The sequence below is a fragment of the Rattus norvegicus genome, chromosome X (assembly GCF_036323735.1).
Source record: "Rattus norvegicus strain BN/NHsdMcwi chromosome X, GRCr8, whole genome shotgun sequence".
Classification (NCBI taxonomy): Eukaryota; Metazoa; Chordata; class Mammalia; order Rodentia; family Muridae; genus Rattus; species Rattus norvegicus.
This window is the reverse complement of record NC_086039.1, coordinates 131,439,701-131,467,496: the sequence shown is the minus strand read 5'-3', so window position 1 is coordinate 131,467,496 and position 27,796 is coordinate 131,439,701. Positions and strand designations below refer to the sequence as shown.

General features: G+C 39.4%; 1 pseudogene; it reads left to right on the top strand.

Annotated features, from left to right (window-relative positions):
- Positions 1-864: 864 nt before the first annotated feature.
- On the top strand, positions 865-5,845 carry Crb1-ps1 (crumbs cell polarity complex component 1, pseudogene 1; annotated as a pseudogene).
- The last annotated feature ends 21,951 nt before the right edge of the window (positions 5,846-27,796 follow it).

Sequence of the window (27,796 nt, the reverse complement as noted above, 5' to 3'; positions counted from 1 at the left end):
TTAAATTTGGGGACCACATTTCTAAATGGATTTTATGTCTTTTAATGACTTGTCTTAATGTATAGTTTATATATTCTTTTTTATTTGTTTAGTTATGGGATGGAGAGGAGTTTTGATGGTGTAGCCACTGGTGTATAAAGAAGCCCATTCATGCCATTATAAGCAAGAGTAATGAAACTAATTAGGTCATAAAACTAAAAGAAAAGAAAACATGGTGATGGTTATTCCTGGCACTACCATCACATGCAGACAACTATTCTTCCTTTGTATGGCATTTTTTCACCTGCATGGATCTTAGTGGAAATTGAACATTTGACCAAGGGCCACCAAGTTACCTTGTGACCTAAGTTGACCCATCAAACCATGAAGTAGGTAGTGCACAGCAGCAATCCATTATCAAATGAAAGTGGTATATATGTGATTGGACCTAATCAGGTTCTGAAGACATAAGCAATTTATATGAAGAAGTTGTCCAAGTGTTTATGGTTACTACTCCTGTTATAATGCTATCTGCTCCTGATCATGTACCTAAAGAGTTATTTGGTGTGTCCTATGATAGATAGTATGACTGAGAAAGAGAAGGTAGTGGTGGTCAGGTTCACTTCATGCAGGCACTACCCAGAAGTGGAGAGCTGTAGCATTACAACCCTGTTGATTTAGGTTTTTCAAAGCCTACTTTAATAATAGGATTCTAAAATGCTTCAACATCCCTTCTTAAAATTTTCTAGCCTACCACTCACCAGAGGGAGTGGGAAAGAAAGGGTAATATGAAACAGGGCTTGTAGGCAATATGTTTGGAAATAGTTCTTTGGGATTATTCCAATCTTAGTTGTCAGCAATCCAGTCCACTAACAAAACACCAACATGCATCAGCAGCAGAAGTCCAGTCCACTTGGCAATCACCACTCAGCAATGACAGTTCTGTCCAGAAGAAACTGTGAGGCTCTAGTAATCGGCCCGAGTTCACAGAAGTGGCAAGAAGCCACTGGAATATCATAAGTTCTTTGGCGAGTTACTCTCTACAAAGTCACAAAAAGGGAAGATCAGCAACACAATGCAAGATGAGCAAAACATCCTCTCACCTGTGTCTGCTTCAGCAAAACATTCTTTCACACGTCTGCAAAACATTATATTACATAACTGAGTTTCCACAGAAATAAGAAATTTTCACTTCACAACCCCTTTCTTGGCCAACCCTGAAAGACACCAACAAAGGGAAATCTTTACAGTAGGTAGAACTTCAGGCAATGTACCTGGGGGAAATTTTTGTGGGGGAAGGAAAAATGTCCAGGTGTATGGTTTTTTCATTGATTCATGGGCTATAGCCAATGGATTGGCAGCATGATCAGGACTTGTATAAATCACATTTGGAAACTTGATAAAAAGAGACATTTGGGGAAGAAGTATGTGGCTAGATGTGGGCAAGGATGTGAAAATATTTGTGTCCCATGTAAATCTCATCAGAAGGTGACCCATCTGAAGAGGGGTTTAATAATCAGGTAAATAGAATGATCCATTCTGTGGCTCATCAACCTCTTTCTCTAGACATCTTTGTCATTGCCCAATGGGACCATGAACAAAGTGGTCATGGTGGCAGAGATGGGGCTACATGGGCTCTAGAACATGAACTGCCACCATTTGTGGACTAATAGAATGTCTTATCTGTAGTCACAGTATTCCACACAATATTGCTTCTGACCAAAGAACTCACTTCAGAGCCAGAGAAATACATTTGTGGGTCCATGACCATGAAATCCACTAAGTTTTATCATGTTTCTCATCATCCTAAAGTAGCTTGCGTGATAGAAAGATGGAATGGCTTGTTGAGGACATAGTTACAATGCTTATTAGGTGGCAGCATCTTAAAGGGCTGGGACAGAGTTCTCCAGAATGCAGTTATATGTGTTGAATCAGTGTCCAATAGATGGTATGATTTATCCTATATCCAGGGATCTAGGAATCAAAATACAGAAAAGGGAATAGTGTCTCTCACTATCACCTCTAGTGACCCACTAGGAAAAGTTTTGCTTCCTATTCCAGTGACCTTAAGCTCTGTTTCCCTAGAAGTTTGGTTTCCAGGGTGTGGAGTGCTTCTTCCAAGAGCCACAACAAACATTACATTGAACCTGAAGCTTACACTTCCCTTGGTCACTTTGGGGTTCAATTGTCTTTAGGAGGGGTAATTGGTCCAGATTACCATGGGGAAATTGGATAGCTTCTCCACAATGAAAGTAAGAAAGATTATGTCTGGAGTGTAGGAGATCCTTTAGGGAATCTCTTGGTGCTACTATGTTCTGTGAATGAAGCCAATGGGAAACTACAACAGCCTAATCCAGGCAAGATGAAAATGGCATAGAACCATCATGGTCATTTCCAGGCAAAGATCAAAGACCTACTAGTGTGCATGTTGGGGTGGAACAAATACAAAATGGGTAGTAGAGGAAACAAAGTTTATAATTGACATGAGGGCTTCTTGTCATATATTGTTAAGAATGTGTTTGTACAGATATTTGTGTTTTCTTTCCTCAAATTTTTCATATTGTTATTGGTTATTTTATTTATTTACATTTTAAATGTTATTCCCTTTCCCAGTTTCCCCTTCACACCCACTGACTCTGGGCCTCAGCGTCTTAGCCTTCCCCTACATCGTGTCACCAAGTCTACACAGGACTAATGGCCTCCCCTCCCAGTGATGACAAATAAAGCCATCCTCTGCTACATAGCCAACTGGAGCCTTGGGTCCCCTCCCATGTACTCTTTGGTTGGTGGTTTATTCCCTGGCAACTTTGGAGGGTCTGGTTGTTTTATATTGTTTTTCTTCCTATGAGGTTACAAACCCCTTCAACTCCTACAGTCCTTGCCAACTCCTCCATTGGGGTCCCCATGCACAGTTCAATGTTTGGCTGCATACATCTGCATCTGTATTGATCAGGCTCTGGCAGAACCTCTCAGGGGACATTTGACAGGCTCCTGTCAGCAAGTCCTTCTTGGCATCAGCAATAGTGTCTGGGTTTGGTATTTGCAGATGGGATGGATTCCTAGGTGCGGCAGTCTCTGGATGGCCTTTCTTTCAGTTTCTGGTCCACTCCTTGTTCCTGCATTTCCTTTAGACAGTAGAAATCCTGGAGTATTATGTCTGAGGTTTGGGTGGGTGGCCCCATCCTTCAACCCAGAGCCGTGCCTATCCACTGGATATGGTCTCTACAGGTTCTACCCTCCTTTGGTTGGATATTTCAGCTAATGTCCTCTCTGTTGGGTCCTGGGCAACTCTTGGGCTCCTGGCATCTGGAACATTCTGGTGACTACTCCCAGTTCCTCTTCCCTCACTGATACACACCTCTTTTCAAATTCCTGACCATTCATACCCCCCCATCTCCTCTTATATCTGAACCTGCCATTTTCCCCTCCCCCTCTTCTCTCCCTCACAGATCCCTCTCTCGGTCTACTTCCCAAGATTATTTTCTTCTCTCTTCTGAGTAGGACTCTAGCATCCACACTTTGGTGTGATCTTCTTTCCTCTTGGGTTTCATATGGTCTGTGTGTTGAATAGTTGGCATTCTGATCTTTTTTTTTTTTGGCTAATATCCACTTATCAGTGAGTATATTACTGTTTGTGTTCTTTTGTGACTGGGTTACCTCACTCAGGATGCTATTTTCAAGTTCCAGTTCCTGAATTTCTTTATCATGTAATATAACATCAATTAAGAGAATAGGAGTAGTTATTATATTTTAGTTTTGAGATTATAAAGAATATACCTCAAGGGACATTTCCAAATATTCTAAAATTTATAATGTGTTTGTGGTTGTTCATGAGCCAGTTATAGTGTGTAAGGCATAATTATAATCTGATTATTGTTTTCATTAGGAAATTAAGCATGTCCTATGGAGATATGATTGTGTGTCAAGTTGACAAGGGTGGAATTGTGATGGCTCTTCTTGGTTGTCAACTTGATTACATCTGGAATTAACTAAAACCCAATTGGCCTGGTACACACCTGTGAGGGATATTTTTTCTTAAGTAAATAATTTGAAATGGGAAGACCAACTTTTAATCCAGACCTTTTGAGGTGGGAATATCCACCTTCATTTTGTGCCATATCTTCTGTCAGGAGCCTATAAAAAGAACATGAAAGAAGGAAGCATTTGCTTTTTGCTTGCTTGCTCTCACTGTCAAGTCCATTCTTTCACTGACAATATAGCCTACTTCTTCGAGATTTCAGTGTCTACTGAAGACCAGCGGAGACATCAAGCATCATAGATTGAATAACAGCTGGAATCTTGTAATTTCTGTTAGTAGTTCACGAATTATGAATTGGGACATGGGGGTAGTTGAAGGGGGGATGGAGAAGCAGGAATGATATGTGATGTTCTCGTGCATATTAAAACACGAAGTATTCAAAATGAATTAATTATCTTTAAAAATATTGTATATTCTTAAGAGTGCCTGATGAGCCCCCCAACATATGTAACAGATGTGCAGGTTGGTCTTCATGTGGGCCCCCTAACAACTGGAACTGGGGCTTACCCTGAACCTGGGTTGCCTGCCTGTGGATCCTGCTCCTCTAAATGGGCTGTCTTGACTGGTCTCAGTGTGAGAGGATGTACCTGAGTCTTTCAGTGACTCGAGGTGCCAGTATTCATTTTGCAATAAAAACGATACTAGGTGTCATTGAAAATCTTGCCAAAATAATTCAATGCACAAGGGTTTTCCAGAAGACAGTAATTGTTGCTTAGACATGCCCAATAATTCAGACAAGGACTATGAAAATCTAAAAGACCCTTGCTTCTCCAGTCCCTGCCAAGGAATTGCCACTTGTGTCAATTACTCAGGAGAAAGGGGCTTCCTGTGCCCTTGTCTTCCTGGGATAAGGGGGCTGACCTGTGAATCTTCCACTAATTCCTGGGAAGGTAACTCCTGCCAACATGGAGACATCTTCAATAAAGACCCTGAGCACCCTGTCTGTATCTGCCCTGCTGGATATGCTGGAAGGTTCTGTGAGACAGATCACAATGAGTGTGATTCCAGCCCTTGTCAGAATAGTGCTATGTGCCAGGATGGAATCAATGGCTACTCCTGTTTCTGTGTGCCTGGATACAAAGCCACTGTGACTTAGAAGTAGATGAATATATTTCTGATCCCCACATGAATGAGACTGTGTGCCCCAGTGAGATAGTAAGATACATGTGTCTGTCTTCAAGAGTATTCTGGTATGAACTGAGAGTTGGAAATTGATGAATGTGGATCCAAGCCATTCCTACATGGTGTCACATGTCAGTATGCTCTTGGTGCTTACTTACCTGGATTCCTTGTAGACTATTGTGAGCTCAACATTGATGAATGTGCCAGCCAGCCTTGTCTTCATGGAAGTCTCTGTGTGAATGAAGGGAACAACTACTACTGAGACGGCATGGGTAGTGGATTCACAGAGACACACTGTGAGACTTTGATGCCTCTTTGTTGGTCAAATCCTTGTTATAATATACATGTGAAGACACTGTTGACAGATAGATTTGTTATGGCTGGCCTGGATTACACATGTGCCCTTTGTGAGACAGACACAAATGAATGCAGTAGTAACCCCTGTCAATTTTTTTTTGGAGGGTGTGCTGAGGTGTCCTCAGAGGATCAATAGGGACACATTACAGGCCTGTCTACATCCTTCAACTACCTTGGAGCCTCAGGCCACATTTTTATGTCACCCTGGATTCACAGACAGGAGCCTAGCGTAACTGTCCTGTGAAAGACTCCACCCAGTAGCTAACTGAAACAGATGCAAAGACCCACAGCCAAACACTACACTGAGCTTGGGAATTCTTGTGGAAGAGTTGAGGGAAGAATTGAGGAACCGAGATAGGATAAAGATTTCACAAGAAGATCAACAGTCAACTATCCTGGACCCTTGAGGGTTCCCAGAGACTGAACCACTAACTGAAGAGCATAAGAGTTGAATTTAAGACCCTCCCTGCTGCACATATGCAGCTTGGTCTTCATGTGGGTCCCCCAATAACTGTAGCAGGGGTTTACCTTGATTCTGTTGCCCACCTATGGATCCTGTTTCCCTAACCGGGCTGTCTTTTCTGACCTCAATGGGAAAAGATATGCCTAGTGGATGTGTCTAGTCTTCAGTGATTGAGGGGCCAGAGTGGTGTGGTACACATGGGGGGGCTCTCCCTTCTCAGATGTGAAGTGGAAGGGTGAGGAAATATTTGTATGCGGGGATTCTGGGGGAGGGAAGTTGTAATCAGGAGGTAAAGTGAATGAATGAATGAATGAATGAATGAAAAGAGATACCTGATGGCTTATCGAAAATAGAGTGGGAAACTCCTAAAAGATAAGCAACCTGCCCCTCCCTCCCTACCACCGTGTACCATAGAGGGCATTCCAGACAGAACTACCAAGGTAAGAGAGGATATCCTGCATAAGACACAAATCTAGATGAAACACAGAAGTAAAAAGGAGAAAGCCAGTTAGTGAAAGCATTTCTTTCTGTTTCCTGTCTACCATGATGTGTGTACTTCTGCCACAGGCTCCTTACTGCCATGCTTCTGACCCATGGCCCAGAATCATTGGGGGCAAGCATTAAAAATTGAAATATTTAAAACCAATAGCTTAAAGAGGGAGGGTTATTCCTCTTTCTCCACATCCTCACCAGCATCTGCTGTCATGTGAGTTTTTTATCTTAGCCATTCTGACTGGTGTGAGGTGGAATCTCATGGTTGTTTTGATTTGCATTTCCCTGATGACTAAGGATGTTGAACATTTCTTTAGGTGCTTTTTGGCCATTTGATATTCCTCAGCTGAGACTTCTTTGTATAGCTCTGTATCCCATTTTTAATAGGGTTATTTGGCTCTCTGGAGTCTAACTTCTTGATTTCTTTGTATATTTTGGATATTATCCCTCTATCAGATGTAGGATTTGGTAAAGATCTTTTTCCAGTGTTGTTTGCCTTACAGAAGCTTTGCAGTTTTATGACATGCCATTGTCGATACTTGATCTTAGAGCATAAGCCATTGGTGTTTTGTTCAGGAAATTTTCCCCAGTGCCCATTTGATTGAGATTCTTCCCCACTTTTTCTTCTATTAGTTTGAGTGTATCTGGTTTGATGTGGAGGATCTTGATCCATGTGGACTTAAGTTTTGTACAGGGCAACAAGAATGGGTCAATTTGCATTCTTCTACATGCTGATCTCCAGTTGATCCAGCACCATTTGTTGAAAATGCTCTTTTTCCCCCTGACTCCTTTGTCAAAGATCAAGTGGCCATAGGCATATGGGTTCATTTCTGGGTCTTCAGTTTTATTCCACTGATCTACCTGCCTGTCTCTGTACCAATACCATACAGTTTTTATCACTATTGCTCTGTAATACTGCTTGAGTTCATGGATAGTGATTCCCCCAGAAGTTATTTTATTGCTAAGGATAGTTTTTGCTATCCTGGGTTTTTTTGTTATTCCAAATGAATTTGCAAATTGATCTTTCTAACTCTATGAAGGGTTAAGTTGGAATTTTGATGGGGATTGCATTGAATCTGCAGACTGCTTTTAGCAAAATTGCCATTTTTAATATATTAATCCTGCCCATTCATGAGCATGGGAAATCTTTCCATCTTCTGAGATCTTCAATTTCTTTTTTCAGAGACTTGACGTTACTGTCATACATATCTTTCACTTGCTTGGTTAGAGTCACTGGTATTTTATGATATTTGTGACTGTTGTGAAGGTTGTCATTTCCCTAATTTCTTTCTCAGACTGTTTATCCTTTGAATAGAGGAAGGCTACTGATTTGTTTGAGTTAATTTTATACCCAGGCACTTTGCTGAAGTTGTTTATCAGGTTTAGTAACTCCCTGGTGGAACTTTTGGGGTCACTTAAGTATACTATCATATCATCTGCAAAAAGTGATTTTTTTGACTTCTTCCTTGACAATTTGTATTCCTTTGACCTTCTTTTGTTGTTTGATTCTCTGGCTATACTTTCAAGTACTATGTTGAATAAATAGGGAGAGATTGGGCAGCCTTATCTAGTCCCTGATTTTAGTGGGACTGCTTCAAGTTTCTCTCCATTTAGTTTAATGTTAACTACTGGTTTGCTGTATATGGCTTTTACTATGTTTAGGGATGGGCCTTGAATTCCTATTCTTTCCAGGACTTTTATCATGAAGGGGTGTTTAATTTTGTCAAATGCTTTCTCAGCATCTAATGAAATGGTCATGTGGTTTTTATCTTTCAGTTTGTTTATATAGTAGATTACATTGATGGATTTCCATATTTTTGAACCATCCCTGCATACCTGTGATGAAGCCTACTTGATCATGACAGATGATCATTTTGTTATGTTCTTGGATTTGGTTTGTGAGAATTTTATTGAGTATTTTTGCATTGATATTCATAAGGGAAATTGGTCTGTAGTCCTCTTTCTTTGTTGAGCACTCCTCCATTTTTGGTGGGATTAAAGACTGGTACAACCACTTTAGAAATCAGACTGGAGGTTCCTCAGAAAATTGGAAAATTGCACTACCTGAGGACCCAGCTATACCTCTCCTGGGCACATACACAAAAATGTTCCAAAGTACAACAAAGACACATGCTCCACTATGTTCATAGCAGCCTTATTTGTAATAGCCAGTACCTGGAAAGAACCCAGATGCCCTTCAACAGAGGAATGGATACAGGAAATGTGGTACATCTACACAATGGAATATCACTCAGCTATCAAAAACAATGACTTTAGGAAATTCATAGGCAAATGGAATGAACTAGAAAATATCATCCTGAGTGAGATAACTTAATCACAGGAAAGCACACATGGTATGCACTCACTGATAAGTGGATATTAGCTCAAAAGCTCGAATTACCCAACATACAATCCACAGACCACATGAAGCTCAAGAAGAAGAATGACCAAAGTGCAGATGCTCCATTTACTCTTAAAAGGGGGAACAAAAATATTCATAGGAAGGGATATGGAGACAAAGTTTGAAGCAGACACTGAAGGAATGGCCCTTCAGATTCTGCCCCTCATGGGTGGGTGGGTATATATATATATATATATATATATATATATATATATATATATATACACACACACACACACACACACACACACATATATATATATATATATATATATATATATATATATATATATAATCTCTACCAAAACTAGGTAAGATTGATGAAGCTAAGAATTTCAGAAGTTCATGCGGACAGGAGCCTGATATATGTGTCTCCTGAGAGGCACAGCCAGAGCATGTCAAATACCAAGGCGATTGCTAGCAGCAAACTATTGAACTGAGAATGGGGTCCCCATTGGAGGATTTAGAGAAAGGATTGAAGATGCTGAAGGGGTTTGCAACCCCATAAGAACAACACTACCAACCAACCAGAGCTCCCAGGGACTAAACCACCACCCAAACTATACATGGACTGACCCATGACTCCAGCTGCATATGTAGCAGAGGATGACCTTGTGGGAGCAGAAGCCCTTGGTCCTGTCAAGGCTGGATCCTCCACTGTAGTGCAATATTGCAGGGACAGGAAGCGGGGTGGTTGGAGAGGGGAACAACCTTATAGAAGAAGAGGTGGGTGATGGGATAGGTGGCTTATGTCCGGGAAAACAGGAAAGGGAATTACATCTGAAATATAAATAAAAGAATATCCAACTAAAGTAAAAAAGAGAGAGGGCTATTTCAGTAAGTTTCAGAGAAGCACTCTGAGAGGGACTGGGCATCAGGTCTCTGATCCTCCCACTTTGAGTAGTGATTTTGTACACACTGAAGGTCCTCTGAGAGGCTCTACAGAGTCTGACCAATACAGATGCAGATGTTAGCAACCAACCAACAGAATGAACACAAGGACCACAATGGAGGAGTTAGGGGAAGGACTGAAGGAGCTGAAGAGGTTTATAACCCCATAGAAGGAGCAACAATATCAACTAATCAGAACCCCCGAGCTCCCAGGGACTAAATCTCCAACCAAAGAGTATACATGGAGGGACCTGTGGCTTCATCTGCATATGAAGCAGAGGTTGATCTTTTCTGACATCAATGGGAGAGGATGCCTTTGGTCCTGTGGAAGCTTAATGACTAGGGGAATGCTAGGGCAGTGAGGAGTGAGTTGGTGCGTGAGTGGGTGAGCACCCTCATAGAAGCAGGGGTAGGCGATGGGATGGGGTTTGTGGAGGGGAAACTGGGGAGGGGGATAACATTTGAAATGTAAATAAATAAAATAAAATAATAAAATAACACACACATATATATTTTATATATACATATGTGTGTGTGTATATCTGTGTATCTTTATATTAGGTATTTTCTGTCAAAAACAAAATAATAGCATACAGTTTCTAAAATAACAAAGCTTCATTTTTGATAGTTAAGTTTAAAATAATCTTTGTCTCTGTGTACTTACCCTGGAGCATCCTGTTGGCAGTCTAATCACCCTCTCAGTATTTCTACTGCACAGCTGGGGGAGCCTGATTTTCATTAGCTACTGCAACTGACTGTCCTACCTTCAGAAGGAGGTCATAAGAGTCCCAAGTAATTACCTGCTTCACGAGGAAGATAAAGGCAGGTGGAAATAGTGTCTTGAGCATTGGATTTCTAATTTTTTCTGTTATTTTGCTTGTCTCATCTGCTTATGCACAGGCCATTGCGACTTCTCTTATGTGTAGTTTTAAGTTTGGTGATTATTCATTAAAAGAGATATAACTTGATTTCTGATAGCTGCTTCTTGACAGAATAAGTTCTCTTCTTTTTGTTTTCCTTGTAGATTGAGACAGCATTTCTTCTATTTTTCCAGTCTCATATATATACTAAGTCAGCTTGTAGGTTTTTGTACACTTGCGATATACAATGTAAAATTTCCTTGTGACCTGCGTAAGTACAAACTCACTTAAAACTTTTTGGCTAACATAACTATAAACTTGATGTAAATAGAGATCCCTATTCTGCTTCTTTTCCTGCTGTTGTGATCATATGTCCTTTAAGTTAATAGATGTTGTTCAGTATTCTGAACAGGTCACACCACTTTATGCACATTACTGCTTCATCTTAATCCTGTGCCCTCCTATCTTATTCCTTCCCCTTATAATGCACAGGAGAATTCGAAATTACTCTTTTTCTGTTTAGAGAGAGCTGCCTCCTTTCCTTTCAGTGTCTCTGCTCCTTACACTCTCAGGTCATTAGAGTTTGAGGATGAACTTTATGAACCTTTAAAATTGAACCAAGATTCTCTTTGGAAATCAACGAAAGAGTATAATACTGACAACCCTTGCTATCTAATATCTTGGGTTTTCAAAACTTTGTCCTGTGAATCATATTAGCAATAATAGAACATTTCATTCTTCCCTGAAAGCAGCCTTAATTTCCAATCCAGTTGTTGAGTTTCGAATAAAAGATTTTAGACACCTTTGTCTTAATGCATTAGTTTCCAAGGAGACAGGACCCTAGATCTATTTCTGATCCCAGGCATAATGTTGACCCATTTACATATACCCTCACTTTCCCTTAAGACTACTAAAACAATATCTCACTTAAATTTCATCCGCATTCTTCTATACCTCCAATTAAGCATAACCCTGTAACTCTTTTGTTTGTTTGCTTTTGGTTATGTGCCTATTTTTTTCTGATGTGTGGTCTATTATTTTGTCAAATTAACAAATTTGACTTTGTTGCACTACAATGATGTAACCGGAAGTCTTTACTAAATGTCCTTTTTTACTTGTTCCTTTAAGCATTTTCTAGACCTCATTTTATAATATATGTCTGTTTTCTCCCTAAAAGAACTTACCTTTTATTATAATTTAATTCCTGAGATGCAAATTTGCCTTTTCCTGTCATCAGTATAGAATAGTGTTTGGGCCATGCTGAAAGAAAGAAGGAAAGGAAAGAAGGGAGGGAGGGAGGGAGGGAGGGATGGAGGAAGCCCATAACTCTGAAGTTGTAACAACAAAAGCAACAATAATAAAAACAAAAAACAAACAAACAAAAAACTCTATCTTTGGGGAATCAGAAAGATCTGGAATATATCTGCTGTGCTTTGAGGATTCAGTACCATATGCTGAGTACATTGCATTCAATGCACAATTGTGAAGGTTAGGAAGCCCAAGACCAATGGATTTAATGTCCATTAAATGTCTAAGCCCCCAACTTTGCATTGTTGGGGGCTTAGATCTCCTAGGTTCTATTTTAAACATACAGATTCTAATAAGGAGGGCTGTGTAATCAAGACTAAATCGCTTTGCCAACAGCCTACCTCTTATTACTATAACCTTGAGAACTAGGACCCAAGCATGTAGATTAAGGCAGACTAATTCCAAGTTTTAACTAGCTACACGATTTTGGATATGCTATTTTCTTTTATACATACTATTAAGTGGAGATGAGGCTACTTATTTGATTATGAGAATTAAATGAGATGGTTTATGCAAAAAGGCTTATTATGGAATCTGATCACATGGTAAATACTCAGTAAACATGAGCTGGTGATTTTATCATGATACCTCTTGCCCTTAATCTTTCCAGATGCCACATACTTAAGTATCATCCTTCTCTGCTTCTACGAAGAGCTATGTTTCACTTAGTTATTGCCTTAGTTAGTTTGCCTGGGAGAATGAATTTATTTAGACTAGTTACAGAGTATTGAGTCCATGTTTGGATGGCTCCATGCATTTAGAGACTGAGTTTTTAAAGACATGCCTCTAGTGATATAATTTCTCTAGCTGTTTCCTACCTCCCAAATACTGCAAAAATCTCCCAAAATAACAGGATTTTGATACATATATAATGACATATTCAACATCACCATACAGAAAAGTTTTGTTACTCTTAAAACTCTTCTGAGCCCAGAAAAATGAACAAATAGTTGTCGAAGGATGAATGACAACTAGCTAATAAATATATGAAGGCTTGAGATTAAGTATTCAATGCCTGAGCCTGTGGGTGATATTTTGTAGACCAGTCATAACCATCCTACAAGATAGTAACATGTATGTATATTCTTGGTTTAGATATAAAATCTTTTGAGTGCAAGCTTCTTGTCTTATTTATCCATGTATCTCTATAGAAAAATGTATTTATATGCCATGGGTATATACTAGGCACATTCTAAATATCTGCTATTGAGAAGTCTTCCTGAAAGAGAGTCAGAAGTAATGTGCAGAGCTGGGCCAGATTGGTGAAGGTGGTGCTTGCAATGACTGTTAGCCATTTGTTGTGCAGCATGAAGAGCTTCTTTCTGGAGTAGTTCTAGTATCTATCAATTTGAGAGTATTTGTGAACCCCCTTTCTTATCGTTCTTCTGGGAATTGAAATTAAAGGCAGAGACTTGGTGGCGATGGCTCATGCCTTTAATCCCAGCAGTTGGGAGGCAGAGGCAGGCAGATCTCTGTAAGTGTGAAGCCAGCCTGTTCTACAGAAAGAGTTCCAGGACAGCCAGGGCTACAAAGAGGAAACCCGGTCTCTAAAAACAATTTAAGAAAAGAAAGAAAAAAATGAAAGCCAGAAAAAAAATTTCTGCTTTTGCTGTTGGATGGTTTAGTTTTGTGAATAACTGTTCATCCTTGAGGTATTTTTTGTGAACTTCTCATTTCTACACACCTATAAAAGGGAATAATAACCAGAGGTGAAAAGATTCTAAAGCTTCCCTCAGAAATTTACACGTTTGTGTCTTTCTTTCCCCAAATGCTTATGTCCCAATGGCAATTACCACTGTAGTACTTTCAGTATTCTCTGAGGGGTTATACTGGATGTTAACTAAGCTGCCTTTGATCCTCTGGTGTGCTCTCCAAAATATAAAAGCCCCTGTATATAATGCTGGCTTCTTTCCTCCCTCCCACCCCTCTCTCTCTTTTTCATTTCCTCTTAGATTCCAGGATAAACAGTCAAACTGCAATGCATTCTCTCTAGTTTTTCTTTTTGTCACCTTAGCAAATATAATTTCAGTTTCTTAGCTATGTATGGCAAAAATGAATGTTATTTAACATATGTATTCTGATGTCCCTGGGAGGATTGATCTTTTTTGAGAGGGGTGAGGGAGGTTGGGGAGAGACTGGGAAGGGGAGGGGACATTGCAGTCAGGATGTAATATATGAAAGAAGAAAAATAAAAAAGGATATATATATACATATGTATATATACATATATATGTATATATATACTGAAACTTTATAGCTAACTGAAACAATTTATTGACAGTAATTTTCACTCAATTACTACTCTCAGTCACATGTGCCATTCTTAACCTAACTGGCAACTTTTTTTTCAGTTTTTTTTATTTATTTAATACTTAATAATAATTCTTTGGTTTCTGGGCAAACATCCCCCTCCCCCCTCCCCTTCCTTATGGGTGTTCCCCTCCCAACCCTCCCCCCATTGCCGCACTCCCCCCAACAGTCTAGTTCACTGGGGGTTCAGTCTTAGCAGGACCCAGGGCTTCCCCTTCCACTGGTGCTCTTACTAGGATATTCATTGCTACCTATGAGGTCAGAATCCAGGGTCAGTCCATGTATAGTCTTTAGGTAGTGGCTTAGTCCCTGGAAGCTCTGGTTGCTTGGCATTGTTGTACATATGGGGTCTCGAGCCCCTTCAAGCTCTTCCAGTTCTTTCTCTGATTCCTTCAACGGGGGTCCTATTCTCAGTTCAGTGGTTTGCTGCTGGAATTCGCCTCTGTATTTGCTGTATTCTGGCTGTGTCTCTCAGGAGCGATCTACATCCAGCTCCTGTCGGTCTGCACTTCTTTGCTTCATCCATCTTGTCTAATTGGGTGGCTGTATATGTATGGGCCACACGTGGGGCAGGCTCTGAATGGGAGTTCCTTCAGTCTCTGTTTTAATCTTTGCCTCTCTCTTCCCTGCCAAGGGTATTCTTGTTCCCCTTTTAGAGAAGGAGTGAAGCATTCACATTTTGATCATCCGTCTTGAGTTTCATTTGTTCCAAGCACTAGGGTCATTCAAGCATTTGGGCTAATAGCCACTTATCAGTGAGTGCATATAACTGGCAACTTTTAAATGAACTTTATTTTTTTAGAGAAGCTTTGACTTCACAGCAAAATTGAGAGAAACATTCAGAAATTTCTGATACACTTTCTGCCACTGAACATGTACAAGCCTCTCCTCTGTCAACATTCCCCACCAGAACAATATGCTTGTTACAAATGGTGACCCCTTTTATATCCAAAGCCCATAATTTATACTGGATTTCACTACTGTACGTTTTATGGATTTCGATAAATGTTACTAGCATTGTCTGACATCACTGTGCCAGTTTTATTGTTATAAAGACTCTTCTGAGCCAAGAGAAATGAATAAATAGTTCTCAAAAGATGAAAGACAACTATGCAATAAATATATGAATATCTTCACCAGTCATCATAGACACAGAAATCAAAACTTCACCAAAGTCCCATCTTTTCTGTCACAAAAATGTGGCCTTCAGAATCAACTGACCATGACTCACATGAATTTGAGAGATCAGGGCGCCTGTAGGGCTCTGACCTAGATCCTCTACATATATGTTTTGGCTGGGTAGCTTGGTGTTCTGGTGGGAATACTAACAGTGAGGGCAAGACCTGTTCCTGATTCTTTTGTCTACTTGTGAGGCCCTTTTCACTAATACTGGGCTGCCGTATCCAGCCTTTTTGTGACAGCATCCCCTTGGTCTTATTGTAAATTGTTATCCCATGTTTGCTTGCTGTCTCTGAGAGAGCTGCTCTTTTCTGAGGGAAGGCCAGAAGGAGGATGTAGGGGAGAGGGGCAGTGGGAGGAAAGGCTGGGGGATAGGAAGGAGGAGAAACTGTGGTCAGATGCAATATATGAGAAAAAGAGAACCATAAGAAAGGAAAAAGGAAACAAATAGCAAATGCTGTCAAGGTTGTGGAGAAATGGGGGCCTTTTATTTACTCCTGGTGGGAATACAAACTAATGGAGCCACTTTGATGTTCAATATGGGCATTAAAACCGTAACTAATTGTTAGTCTGATTCAAAGATACTACTTCTGGGTAGTTGCCTGAAAGACCTCTAGTTAACACATCACAGATACCTACACATTAGTAATTACTTGAATGTTTTTTCCAATAGCTAAGTTATGGAATCAAACTAGAGGTCCAACAACAGAAAAATAGATAAGGAAAATGAAGTTATGTTGTTTGTAAAGAATGCAGACAACTAGAGATAATCATCTTAATAAGCCATTCTCAAAAAGGACAAATATATGTTTTCTTTCATTTAAGATGCCCAGCTTTTATATAGGCACACAAAATCCTGCACGTATCTAAAAAATAAAAGTAGCAGTGAAACTGTGTTGAGGGATAGAGGGGGCCAGTGTGAGGATGAGGGGTAGAGAAAGGGCATGTGGTATATGGACCAGAATATGGGGAATATAGCGTGCACTTCGGTAAAACTAAAAATTATGTCCTCTGATCCTTGCCCGTTCATGTCCCTTGCTATTGGAAACCACTGGCTTTTTTTTTTAATCTCTCCACAGTGCTGTCTCCAATATGTCAGATAATTGAAACTGCATCACAGACTTCCTTACTTCGCTTAGCTATTTACGTTTCCTTCACATCTCTTCAGGGCTTGATGCTCATTTATTTTTAGCATGGAATAATTTTCCACATCTTGATGTGCCATTATTTATCCATTTACTTAAAGGACATCTTGGTTGCTTCTATGTTTTGACAATTATAAATAAATCTGCTATAAGCATCTTTGCACAGGTGTTGTTCAGGACATAAGTTTTCAGTACATTGGAGTAAGTATCAAAGAATGTGATACCTAGATTTTTGAGGTAACAGTATGATTAGTTTGCATAATAGACTGGTATAAGTTAGCGCTATCATTTTGCATTCTAATAAGCCAGTGGTTCTTAACCGTCCTAATTCTGAGACACTTTAATGCAGTTCCTCATGCTGTAGTGACCTCTAACCATAAATTTTTTGTTGTTTCTTCATAACTAATTTTGCTACTGTTATGAATCATAACGTAAATTTTATTGGATTTGCAAGATATCTAATATGGGACCCCTGTGAAAGGGACCTTTGTCCCCCAATGGGATTGTGACCCACTGATTGAGAACTCTTGCAATAAGCAGTGAGCAAGCGTGCCTACTGTTTCATCTCCCTGCTGGTGTTTGCTCTTGCCAGTAATATGGAGGTTGGCCATTGTAGTAGGTATGATATAGTAGCCCAGTGATGTTTTAGTTTGCATTTTCATGATACGCAGCATTTTAGTATAATTGTCATTTGAATGTCTTTTTTACTGAAGTATCTGCAAAAGGACCTTGGCTGCTTTAAATTGGATTATTTTTTTATGTTTTAAAATCATTTCTTAGTTTGAATTATAGTCTTTATCAAGTATATACTTTGCAAAGACAATTTCGTATACTTTAAAAATTCAAAGTGAGATTTTTTTATATTTTATTATTTCTCCACCCAGTGTGTTTGTGTATGTGTGTGTGTGTGTGTGTGTGTGTGTGTGTGTGTGTGCAAGCGCATGCACACAGAGATGTGGAAGAGATCAATTTGCCAGAGCAATTTTTCTCCTTCCACCATACATGATTAGTTCTTAGGTTTTGTGGCAAGAGCCTTTACCTAATGAGTCATCTATTAGCCCCACTTTGCTGAAGAAAGGTCTATCTTTCAATGATTTATCACTTACTTAAATTGCATTTTTACTTTTCTTATAATATGCCTCCCTTCTGCTATCTTGTTACACACTACAGTCCTTTCCTAGATTCCTGCATTTCTTGGCTTATCCCAACAGTAACAATCAAGAACACTCCAGCCCAACTACTGATATTGTATACTTCCTTCAAACAATAAAAGAGATCCTATTTTCTACCTTTCTTTTTTAAACCTGAGTGCATTTACATTGCCATGTGGTTTAGTTGCACAAGATAGAATTGGATGCAGTTTGGTGACATCGATAGCCTCAGCCACACTAATATTTTTTATCATATTATTTAGTTAAAAATAACCTGATAATGAAATAGGATGTGTTTCAGGATAAGCTTAGGAAAGCAAAGCACACAGAAAACAAGGTTACCTATATTTTTATTAATATCACCATCCTATAATGGAGAAACAAGAATACTCAAAATATAAGGACTTCTCAAAGTTCAAGGCCATTCTAGAGGTCTCTATAATGAGTTCCAAGCCAGCCAGTGCTACAAAAATAAGAATAATAAAAAAAAAACTCCAGGTCAAAGTGAGGAGTTGAGAACCAATATAATGTTTGAAAATACTATAACTACTAGTCCACCTGGAAGCATCTGCATACGTCTCTCAACATCCAGTTTCTTTTGCTGATTTCTTTATGCTCTCAAATGTTAAGGCTGAGATAGAAAGGTTTCCATGAAGGGTCATCTATTCTGTTTCCTTAGAGGTAATAACCACAAGAATATACCTATGTGGTCACATCTACATATTATAAAATGGGGGCTTTAATAAATAGGTTTAAATAACAGAGGATGGATAGTACAGTGATGTCCATCTGCATACAGGAAAGTTAAGGGACCTGGTAGCCTCTGAGTCCAAGTACTTGAACATTTTAGCCATCCCAACATAGCACTGAAAGCCTGAAAGCTGCATAAAGAATGTTGATATTGAGTTGATGTTGAGAGAAACTGGCTCAAGTTAAACAAGAGAGGCCTATGCCCAAGCTTGTTTTCTGCTACACTACTCCTTTTTTAAACTGAGAGCCTGTTGAAGGCATTGCTAATACTTAGATCTTTCCTTTCCAGACACTGTCATAGATGTGAATCACCTCTAAAAATATATCCATAAACACATGGTGTGTTTTACCCTCTTAATCTGATCAAGTTGACTACCAGGACCAGCCCCCACAGGAAACTTCTGGGTCTTGATTTGTTATTGGTAATTGTTAACTTGGTCAAATCTAGAATTCTCTAGGAGATGGGACTCTGAGCATGTCTTTAGAGAATTTTCATGATTATAGTAATTGAAGTGAAAAGACCCACCCACTGTCGGTGGCTCTATTCCATGGGACAAGTACTGGACTGAATGAAAAGAAAAGATAAAACTACACACAAGCATTTTGCTGATTCCTGCTTCTTACCTGTGAATTCAGTGTGGCCAGCTAGCTCTTGTTCCAGCTGCTGTGTCTTCTCCACAGTTATGAGGTGTAATATGCTGTTTCCACAATGATGTGGTACTGTGAGCCGACAGAACCTCTTATCCTGTAACTTAAATTTGTCTCCGTATTTTTTTATAGCATCAGAAAAAGAAGGCGAGACACAATATTTCTGAAAGCCACTCAGTTGGCCCTCAATAGTCGGCTTTTAATATCTGGAATTCAGTTGAATAATTCTATTATAGATTTGATTGTCAAGTCAATCAATTTTCAATAGATCTTTTCTTTTTATAACTTGGCAAAGGGCTTATTTTTATTTTATTTATATGAGTGTTTTGCCTGAGTATATGCAGGTACACTACACAGATGTCTGTTGCCCACAGAGGCAAGAAGATATAAGATCCCCAAGGAAGGTATAGGATCCCCTGGAGTTGCAGTTACATATGGTTTTGAGCTACAATATAGAATCCAGCCTGACATCCTCTATAAGAGTAGCAACTGCTCTTAAGCACTAAGCCTACCCTTCAACCCTCTCTCAGCAGATCTTTGTTCTTTAACAGGCAAACTCTTGTTTATTTTCCATGGTTTATAAAAACAACAGCACAAACATTGTTGAGGGAATGTTATGCAGTAAAATATTGGGCAGTGTGATTGACAGAGGAATTAAAATTAGACTCTTGTGTTGTAAAATAAAGGTAGCAGCTGAATCTTATCGGTGATTCTTCTACTAGTTTTTAAAATTGAAGTAATTGTAATTACTGTTTTCACAGAACCTTATTTTCACAATATAGTATAGTAAAATACAGTGGCAGTGTTGTTAGGAAATATCTAGAAATCACTCATTTACATACCTGAATCTATAGCTATGAAACGGCAACCTGTAACTACCCTTGTCTCAGTTTCTGACAACACATTCTTCTCCTTGCTACTATGAATCTGATTCTTTTAAAATCGCATATAGATGGTAGTGTGTGGTAGTTGTTCCTTTATAACTGGTCTATCTCAGCATAATGTTGTTCAAAGGCGGATCTATGTTGTCTCCAATAATGAACTTTGTTTCAGATCAAGGTTTAATAGTATTCCGCTTTATGTATAGGCCACATTGTCAATTTCCATTCATCCCTAAATGGGTAGTTAAGTTCTTTGTAGATTTCGGTTGCTGGAAATAATGCTACAATGAACACAAAACTGCAGGATCTCTCTCTCTCTCTTCAGGATCCCTCTCTTTCTGCCATACACTCAGAAATGTATTTGCCGGTTCATATGGAAATCTCCATTTCTAAGGTTTTGTGGAGAACTCTGTTTTTATTATAATAGATTTTCTAATTTATATTCCTATCAATAGTGTATTAGGATTTCAATTCTTTTAGATCCTTGCCCTTGTGCTTTAAATATAAACTATCTCTCACAGTCTCATGTACTGTGCATTTCATTCCCATTTCCTAGTGCTATTTTAAAAGGTTTCTGAAATTATTAGGAGGTACTGTCTAAGCACCTGGAGGCATGTCCTTGGGAACTATGTTTCCCTGAAACTCTGTTTGACTTGAGTTCTTCTTTTTGACCAATGTGAGGGAACAAACTACTCTTGTATGCTCTACACTAATGCTCTAATGCTATGCCTCACTGTGAGGCACATCAATGGATGGAAGTCTTAGAAACTTGGAGCAGAAACAAATCTGTCCTCTTTTGCAAGTGCTTTGTCAGTGTATTGACACAACAATGAAAAGTCTAGCCTCCCTCACAACAGTTAACTTTTGCTTTTGGCAGTGCTTATTGTAGAAAAATGTTAAACCAACAAAACAAGTGCTCTGGCAATGGTTCATATCCAAAGACCTACGTGTGTGAGATCTGGCTGGTATATAGACCTGCCTTTAATCCCAGGGGACAGAGGCTGATATAGAGCATGTTTCTGGTAAAGAAAGGCTTAGGTCTAGGTGTAAGGGTACATGCCTTTAATCCCAATGCTCCAGGCACAGAGGCATGCAGATCTCTGAGTTCTAGTCAGCTCTGTTGAGTCAGCAAGTTGAGAGGCATTGCAGTGGAGTAAAGTTCATGGCAGTTCAGACTGAGGACTTTAATGACAGTTTTTCAGGGACATTTTACAGATACAGGTTGCAGAGTGAACAAGCAAAAGACAGGTGAAGACAGACAAAGCCAGAGAGGGGGTAGTAAGCCAGAACATGAGAACAGATTGCCAAATTCAGAATGAAGCCAAGCCAAGCGATTCAGTGAGATGTTGAGAAAATTCATATTGAATCAGTCAGCTTGGAGAGGAGTTTGGCTAGAACTCTTGAGTTGAACCAGCCAGCCAGATTTCAGAAAGAACTAGAAAGGATGAGCTTTTTCACCAATAAGCCTCAGAGGCTGGAAACACTGTAAACCCAGATTGAATAGAGGCTAGAAGCTTCCAGGACTAGGCCTAGGTTAGCAGATGGAGGCCTAACATCTCATTGGAGTTTTGACTTTTATTTCCTACATAATTGGTGACATTGAACATCCTTTCATGTACATGTACATTTCTGTCCTTAAAGAAATATCTGTGTACCTCCTTTACTCAGTTAAAACTCATTTGCTGTTTAACGGTAGGGTGTTCTCATCCATTTTGGGCAGTTATGTTGTATAAATTCTTTTTTTATTGGATATTTTCTTTATTTACATTTCAAATGTTATACCCTTTCCCTGCCTCTCCCCAGAAACCCCCTATCCCATCCTCCTTCCACCTGCTTCTATGAGGGTGCTTACCCACCCACCCATCCCCTCTAGCCTCCCTACCCTGGCATTCCCCTACACTGGGGCATCGAGCCTTCACAGGACCAAGGGCCTCTTCTCTGGTTGATGCCCAACAAGGTCATCCTCTACTACATATGCAGCTGGAGCCAGGGGTTGCTCCATGTGTACTCTTTGGTTAATGGTTTAGTCCCTGGGAGCTCTAGGGTGTCTGGTTGGTTGATATCGTTGTTCTTCCTATGGGGTTGCAAAGCCCTTCAGATCCTTCAGTCCTTTTGCTAACTCCTCCACTGGGGACCCTGTGCTTAGTCCAGTGCTTGGCTGTGAGCATCTGCCTCTGTACTTGTCAGCCTCTGGCAGAGCCTCTCAGGAGACAGCTATATCAGGCTCCTGTCAGCATGCAGTTCTTGGCATCTGCAATAGTGTTTGGTGATTGTATATGGGGTGGATTCCCAGGTGGGGCAGTCTCTGGATGGCCTTTCCTTCTGTCTCTTCTCTACACTTTGTCTCCACATTTCCTCCCGTGAGCATTTTGTTCCCCCTTCTAAATATAAATTCTTATATGAACGCTAGCTGAAAGCTATCGTCTTGAGGCTACTGAATGTATTGCTGGGAAGAGATGGGTGCAGTGCAGTCATGTTTATCATTTTGTGTTGGTTACAGTGTCCTACTGTCTTGAACTTTGTCACTTATTAATTTTAGATTGGACCCTTTTCTCTTCCATCACGACAGACATATAATAGGTAAACATATTGAAGTTAAATAGAAAGCTGCTCTTTAATTCTAAAAAAAAATCACTAAAGGTGAAAGTGTTTCTATAGGGTTTACTTTCATACACACAGACAAGTTTGTGTTGCTAGTTACTGTTTTATAGCAATTAAGGCAGGAGTGTCAGGAAAGACCACCATTATATGGTTCTGTTTCTGATCTGACAAGAGCCTTTCTCAAGGAAGATATTTGGTTATTATATAGTAGTAGATTCTCTAAGATACCCCTTATAATAGACAAAGTCTCCTTCTTTATTTGTGGTAAAGCTAATATGGAGCATGGTGTGTGTGTGTGTGTGTGTGTGTGTGTGTGCGCGTGTGTGTGTGTGTGTATCTCAATATCTCAATATATTATTCATCCTTGTATTTTTCTTGCTCTTACATGCTCTTTTAAAAGCTCCTTCCATTTCAGATATTAATTTTTTGCTGGCAACAGAAATTTCTTCAAATTGAATGCAATTGCCCTAGTTTAGAAGACAAGGATGGATGAATAGAGCTGTGCTTACTTGCAATTGGTCCAGTTGGGGGAAGCAGAGAGACAGATAGAGGAACTATTTGGCTAAAACTACTTAACATGTATGAGGCTTTGTCTTCACTCCTTCCGTTTTCCTAGATGCCTCATGCTTATGCCTTAGCCCCTGCCCAGCTGGTTCACACAGTCTCCACTTTCTTATCTTTGTCTCTCAGGCTGGAGTTCAACAAACATCACTTGCAGAGGCTTAGAAAAACCTAAGCAATGAACTAGAACTCTTCTAACTTCTGATATATTCATAGCATTCCTGAAACCATAGGGACAAATTGCCTGTGCTATGCTAGTAAAAGCTGAACAGCTAGTTCTCCAGAATAAGATAAAAGGGTATATGCCTGTCAGTGTATATCTGCATCATACTTATTTTAAAATGGGTAAATATATATATATACATACATATACATATATTATTAATTTTATTGAATTCCGGGAGGTAGAACATTCTTGCAGAATGTTGTGTTGGTATATTTCAACTTCTTCTATGTAGCCAAACTACAGTTGTGAGTGATAAATGAATTTCATATCAAAACCAATGTGGTGCACTTTTTCAGTTATATTAAAGGAATACTGAAAGTGAAATAATGAAGATGCATATTAGTACTTTATTAGTTTATTAGTAATGTGGGCTTTTTTCTGAATCAGAAGATAGTTTTTTTAAATGGTAAAACAAGTCATTTCTGTTTTATGCAAATCTAGATGTAATGACTATAGATATAACAGTTTTAAATTTTATCTGCATTACTTGATCCATTATCTTTCAGTGTCTAGACTATCAATAAAATAAAGTACCAAGTCTTGAGTTTTAGTGGTTTCTAATCTCCATGTTATAAATATTCCATCCATGGCTGATATCATGCTACAGTTGGAATGTCAGGAAAGGAGGAGTTTGAAGAGGTTTATAGCAGTACTCTGCTATGTGAGATCTCGACCATATAGATACTATGAACTAATTTCAAGGGCAGTGAGAGTGAAATATAGTGCAAGGGTTAGAAAGAGATACATATGCAGTGTCACTTCTCATTTTAATATAATTCAATTATAAGCATATGTAATTTAAGTTTTAACAATGGCTTTCCATATTTAACAAATGGCCCACGAAACAGTTGTCTCTTGTGAAGTGGAATGCATTAACTTTCAGCACACTGGAAATAAACCAAACTTTTAAAGGACCTATGACAGAATTCACACTGTATATGTAATTCCCAAGATTCCTTAAGTCTCAAGAAATAATACATAAGTCACTGCCGCTGCTTCTTTCTTTACTTGTCTCTTAGAGAATCTTACTCTCCTACTCCATTTCTCAAATAGTTTAGAAAAATCCCTAGTAGGTTCCTGCTATCTTGTTTTTGAAATTTGTGTTTGTATTTTCATTTGTATGTGTGAACGTGGGTACTTGTGTATTCGTGTAGGTCAGAGGACAGTATTCAGGATTTGGTTCTATCCTTCTATTGTGGGTTGTGGGTCTTAGGTATTCAATTCAGGTTTTCATTTTTTGTTGCAAACATTTTTACCTGTTGAGCCACCTCACTAACCTGGATATCTTCTATGCCATCATGAACCAGTTTGCTCACCGTATGCTTTTGATGTTGTGTTGGACATTGACTTCATGTTCACCTGAGACTTTTGTCTTTCATTTACACATTGTTGAACTTTGGACTCTTCCACCGCCCTCTAATGTCTCCTATACATGCTGATTCTACTTTGCTGGGGAGTGACAGCAAAGCATGGGTGTATTCATGGCACCGGAACATTTGGTAATGTGTCTCAAAGTAGGAAACACTATTTCTCTTTTGTTTCACAATGAGGGCAACTGATACATTTCTAGCATTCAAAAGGTCTTTTTACTTCATATTAGTAATCCTATCTGTGCATAGTAGTTGAGATTTTCTTTACATAAAAACCTCATACTCAGATTCCCCTGTTGTTTGTATCTTACAATATTACAGTTCATTAGTCATGTTTTTGTTTACATATTATATTTTATGCATGTGAATGTTTTGCTTGTGCATGTGTACCTCATATGTGCAATGTCTGTGGAAGTCAGCTGATCATTGTGAGCCAGCATGTAGGTGCTAGAAAGTGAACCCATGCTTTTAACTGTGGAACCATCCCCTCATCCTGTTTTTCATAAACTGAATTAGTGTTAAGGAATTTTGAACCAAATTTTATTACTTTACTCAAATTTCTAGTTTTCATTAATGTTGTCTTTGTTTAAGGGTCTCAATCAAGGTACCATATCACAATTAATGCACATGTTTTCTTAACTTGTTCACAGTTGTGACTGTTTCTAAGAATTTTCATCATCATTTTGATGACATTTATAGTTCTGAGAAATATTAGTCAGACATTTGGTAGAGGGCCCTTTGGTTGGGAGTGTTCAGCATTTTATTTTCATTGGTTGTTCTGGACTTTAGGAGCAAAGACTATGAATGTAAAAGGCCATTCTCATCACACAGTATCAACAGTTCATATTGGTATAAGTATCACTTATCACTGATAAATTGAGATTGAACTTGACAACTGGTTGAGGTGATGATAAGGTCTCTCGACCATCACAACTGAAATATAATTTCTTCATGTAAAATTACAAGTTGAAAACTGGGTTTTCTTCAGAAAGAAATCACTATGCACAGCTCATGTTTAAGGGATGGAGACTATCTTAAGGGTTTAGAATCTACATAATTTATTTGAAATCATCTGCATAAGAGATATGTTTTATATTCACTATTTAGTCAGTCATTATCAGTTGTAGGTCCTTGGATGTTTGTTTTAAAAAGTGTGTAATACTCAAGTATAAGCCCTTATTACTATTGGATTTAGAGTCATAAATTTGGCCACTTTTTCAAAGTTATTTGTAAATCCCCTTTTAAGCTTATTTTCTTTTGCTCTAAGAAAGTGCATGAGGCTGAGTATGGGGCAGCGAAAGGCACCCTGGGTTCATGGTTGAGGAGGCTTGAATCTCTGAGATCCTGAAAGAGAAGGTAGGCGTTTCACCTGACTCCCAGGAAACCAGGCCCATCACTAGCCTGCGGCCCTCCATTGATTTGTGGTCATCAGTGAAGTAAGGGCAATGCTCCAAGCCCCTTCACAGGTAGAGGAAGTAACCACAGGTCACACAAGATCTCCATTATAATAAGGTACCTAAAGGCCTAGAGGCTTAGCCAATGAATTTGCCTTTCCAGACACCCCTCCCTTCAAAAGGTATCGAATCACGGGCCCACTCTGAGAAGTGGGGTAGGTTTTACGCATCCACATTCCCTTGTGACAACTAATGCCTTAAAACCACAGACTGTCTCTTTCCATTGGGATCCACCATGGGGCTTCACAGAGAAGGCCTTTCCAGCAGCGACAGCCACCAAGCTTAAGCCTACTGTCCTTCAGCCAAGGACCATCCCTTCGGGACCAGCCTGAGCTCCCTGTTTTCGCCCCAGGCTAGATCCAGCCTCAAGGTCCCCACTAAGTTCTCAATTCTTTCGCCGACATCCAGAAACGTCCAAGAGCCTGAGAAACCGAAGGCCAGGCCTCCTTGCAGGCCCAGGGACCCCTGAGCCAGCTCTGGTTGTGTCCCACACTCAGGCTCAGCTCCCCGACCCCTGGAGCAGCGTCTCACAGCCCAACAACTGCCCAGCGGTGGTGTGGGGAAGCGAGGTCTACTTCCTGTGTCCAGCCTCCTCAGCGACCAGCCTGAGTCCTGTGCTGGAGTGGATGTGGGACTCCACCATTAATCCTACATCCAAGTAATTAATTAAATGTAGTTTTATTTGGCTCCTAAATTTTTGAACTCCAGGAGGACGATACAAGTTTGGCTTTGATGAGAGTACCATGTTAGATGGTCTTGTGACAGGTGCTTGTGGTGAAAGAAGTCACATAATGAGACAGGAGGCCAATGGACAAGGCAAGGATCCTCTTGTACTTTTGTAATAATAGCCCTTCGGAGAACTATTCTGTCAGAGATCTAAACACCTTACTAGATTCTATCTACCTTTCACAGGTTCTACCACCTGTCTCCTTAACTCTATCACTTTGTGGACCAACCTTCTAACACATGGATATTTAGAGAGAAACATTGAAGCTATATCCAAACTACAGTATCATCAAATCAGTTCTTACAGTGGGAACTTTCTGCTTCATTTGCATCCAGGTACAGAGAGACAATCATTTCCAGATGAAGAAGAACATTTGATCATCTGCCATCTTGTCCAGCTTTCACAGTATAAACAAATACTTATGGTCTATTTGGTGTCACATTTTTTCACATTTTGTTGGTCAATTTATATTGATAGGAACAGCAGTTCAAGCATATCTATCTCTTATCACACAGATCATTCTAGTCTCTCTGTATATTGGTAACCCTCAATACCAATAAAACTGGACAATATGCTAAGTCATACTAGTCTTTCTACATGTTCATCCTCCTGTAGCAAGAAACATTCTCAAATTGCTTTTGGTGTGTTTACATAGCTCCATTCACCTTTAAATATATTGTTTTAATTTACCTCTAAGGTTATTTAATTCAGCATCTTTGCATCATGTTGTAATACCTTTAATGTCTGACTAATTTCTGTCTTCCTATTCAGGCAGAAAGCTTAGAGGACTGGTTTAGGAACCAAATTGCTTAGCCCCTGAGATCATGCTGTTCCATTCTTTGCAGTACCTGATCAAGGTCAAAGAACCTTTTCTTTTTCTT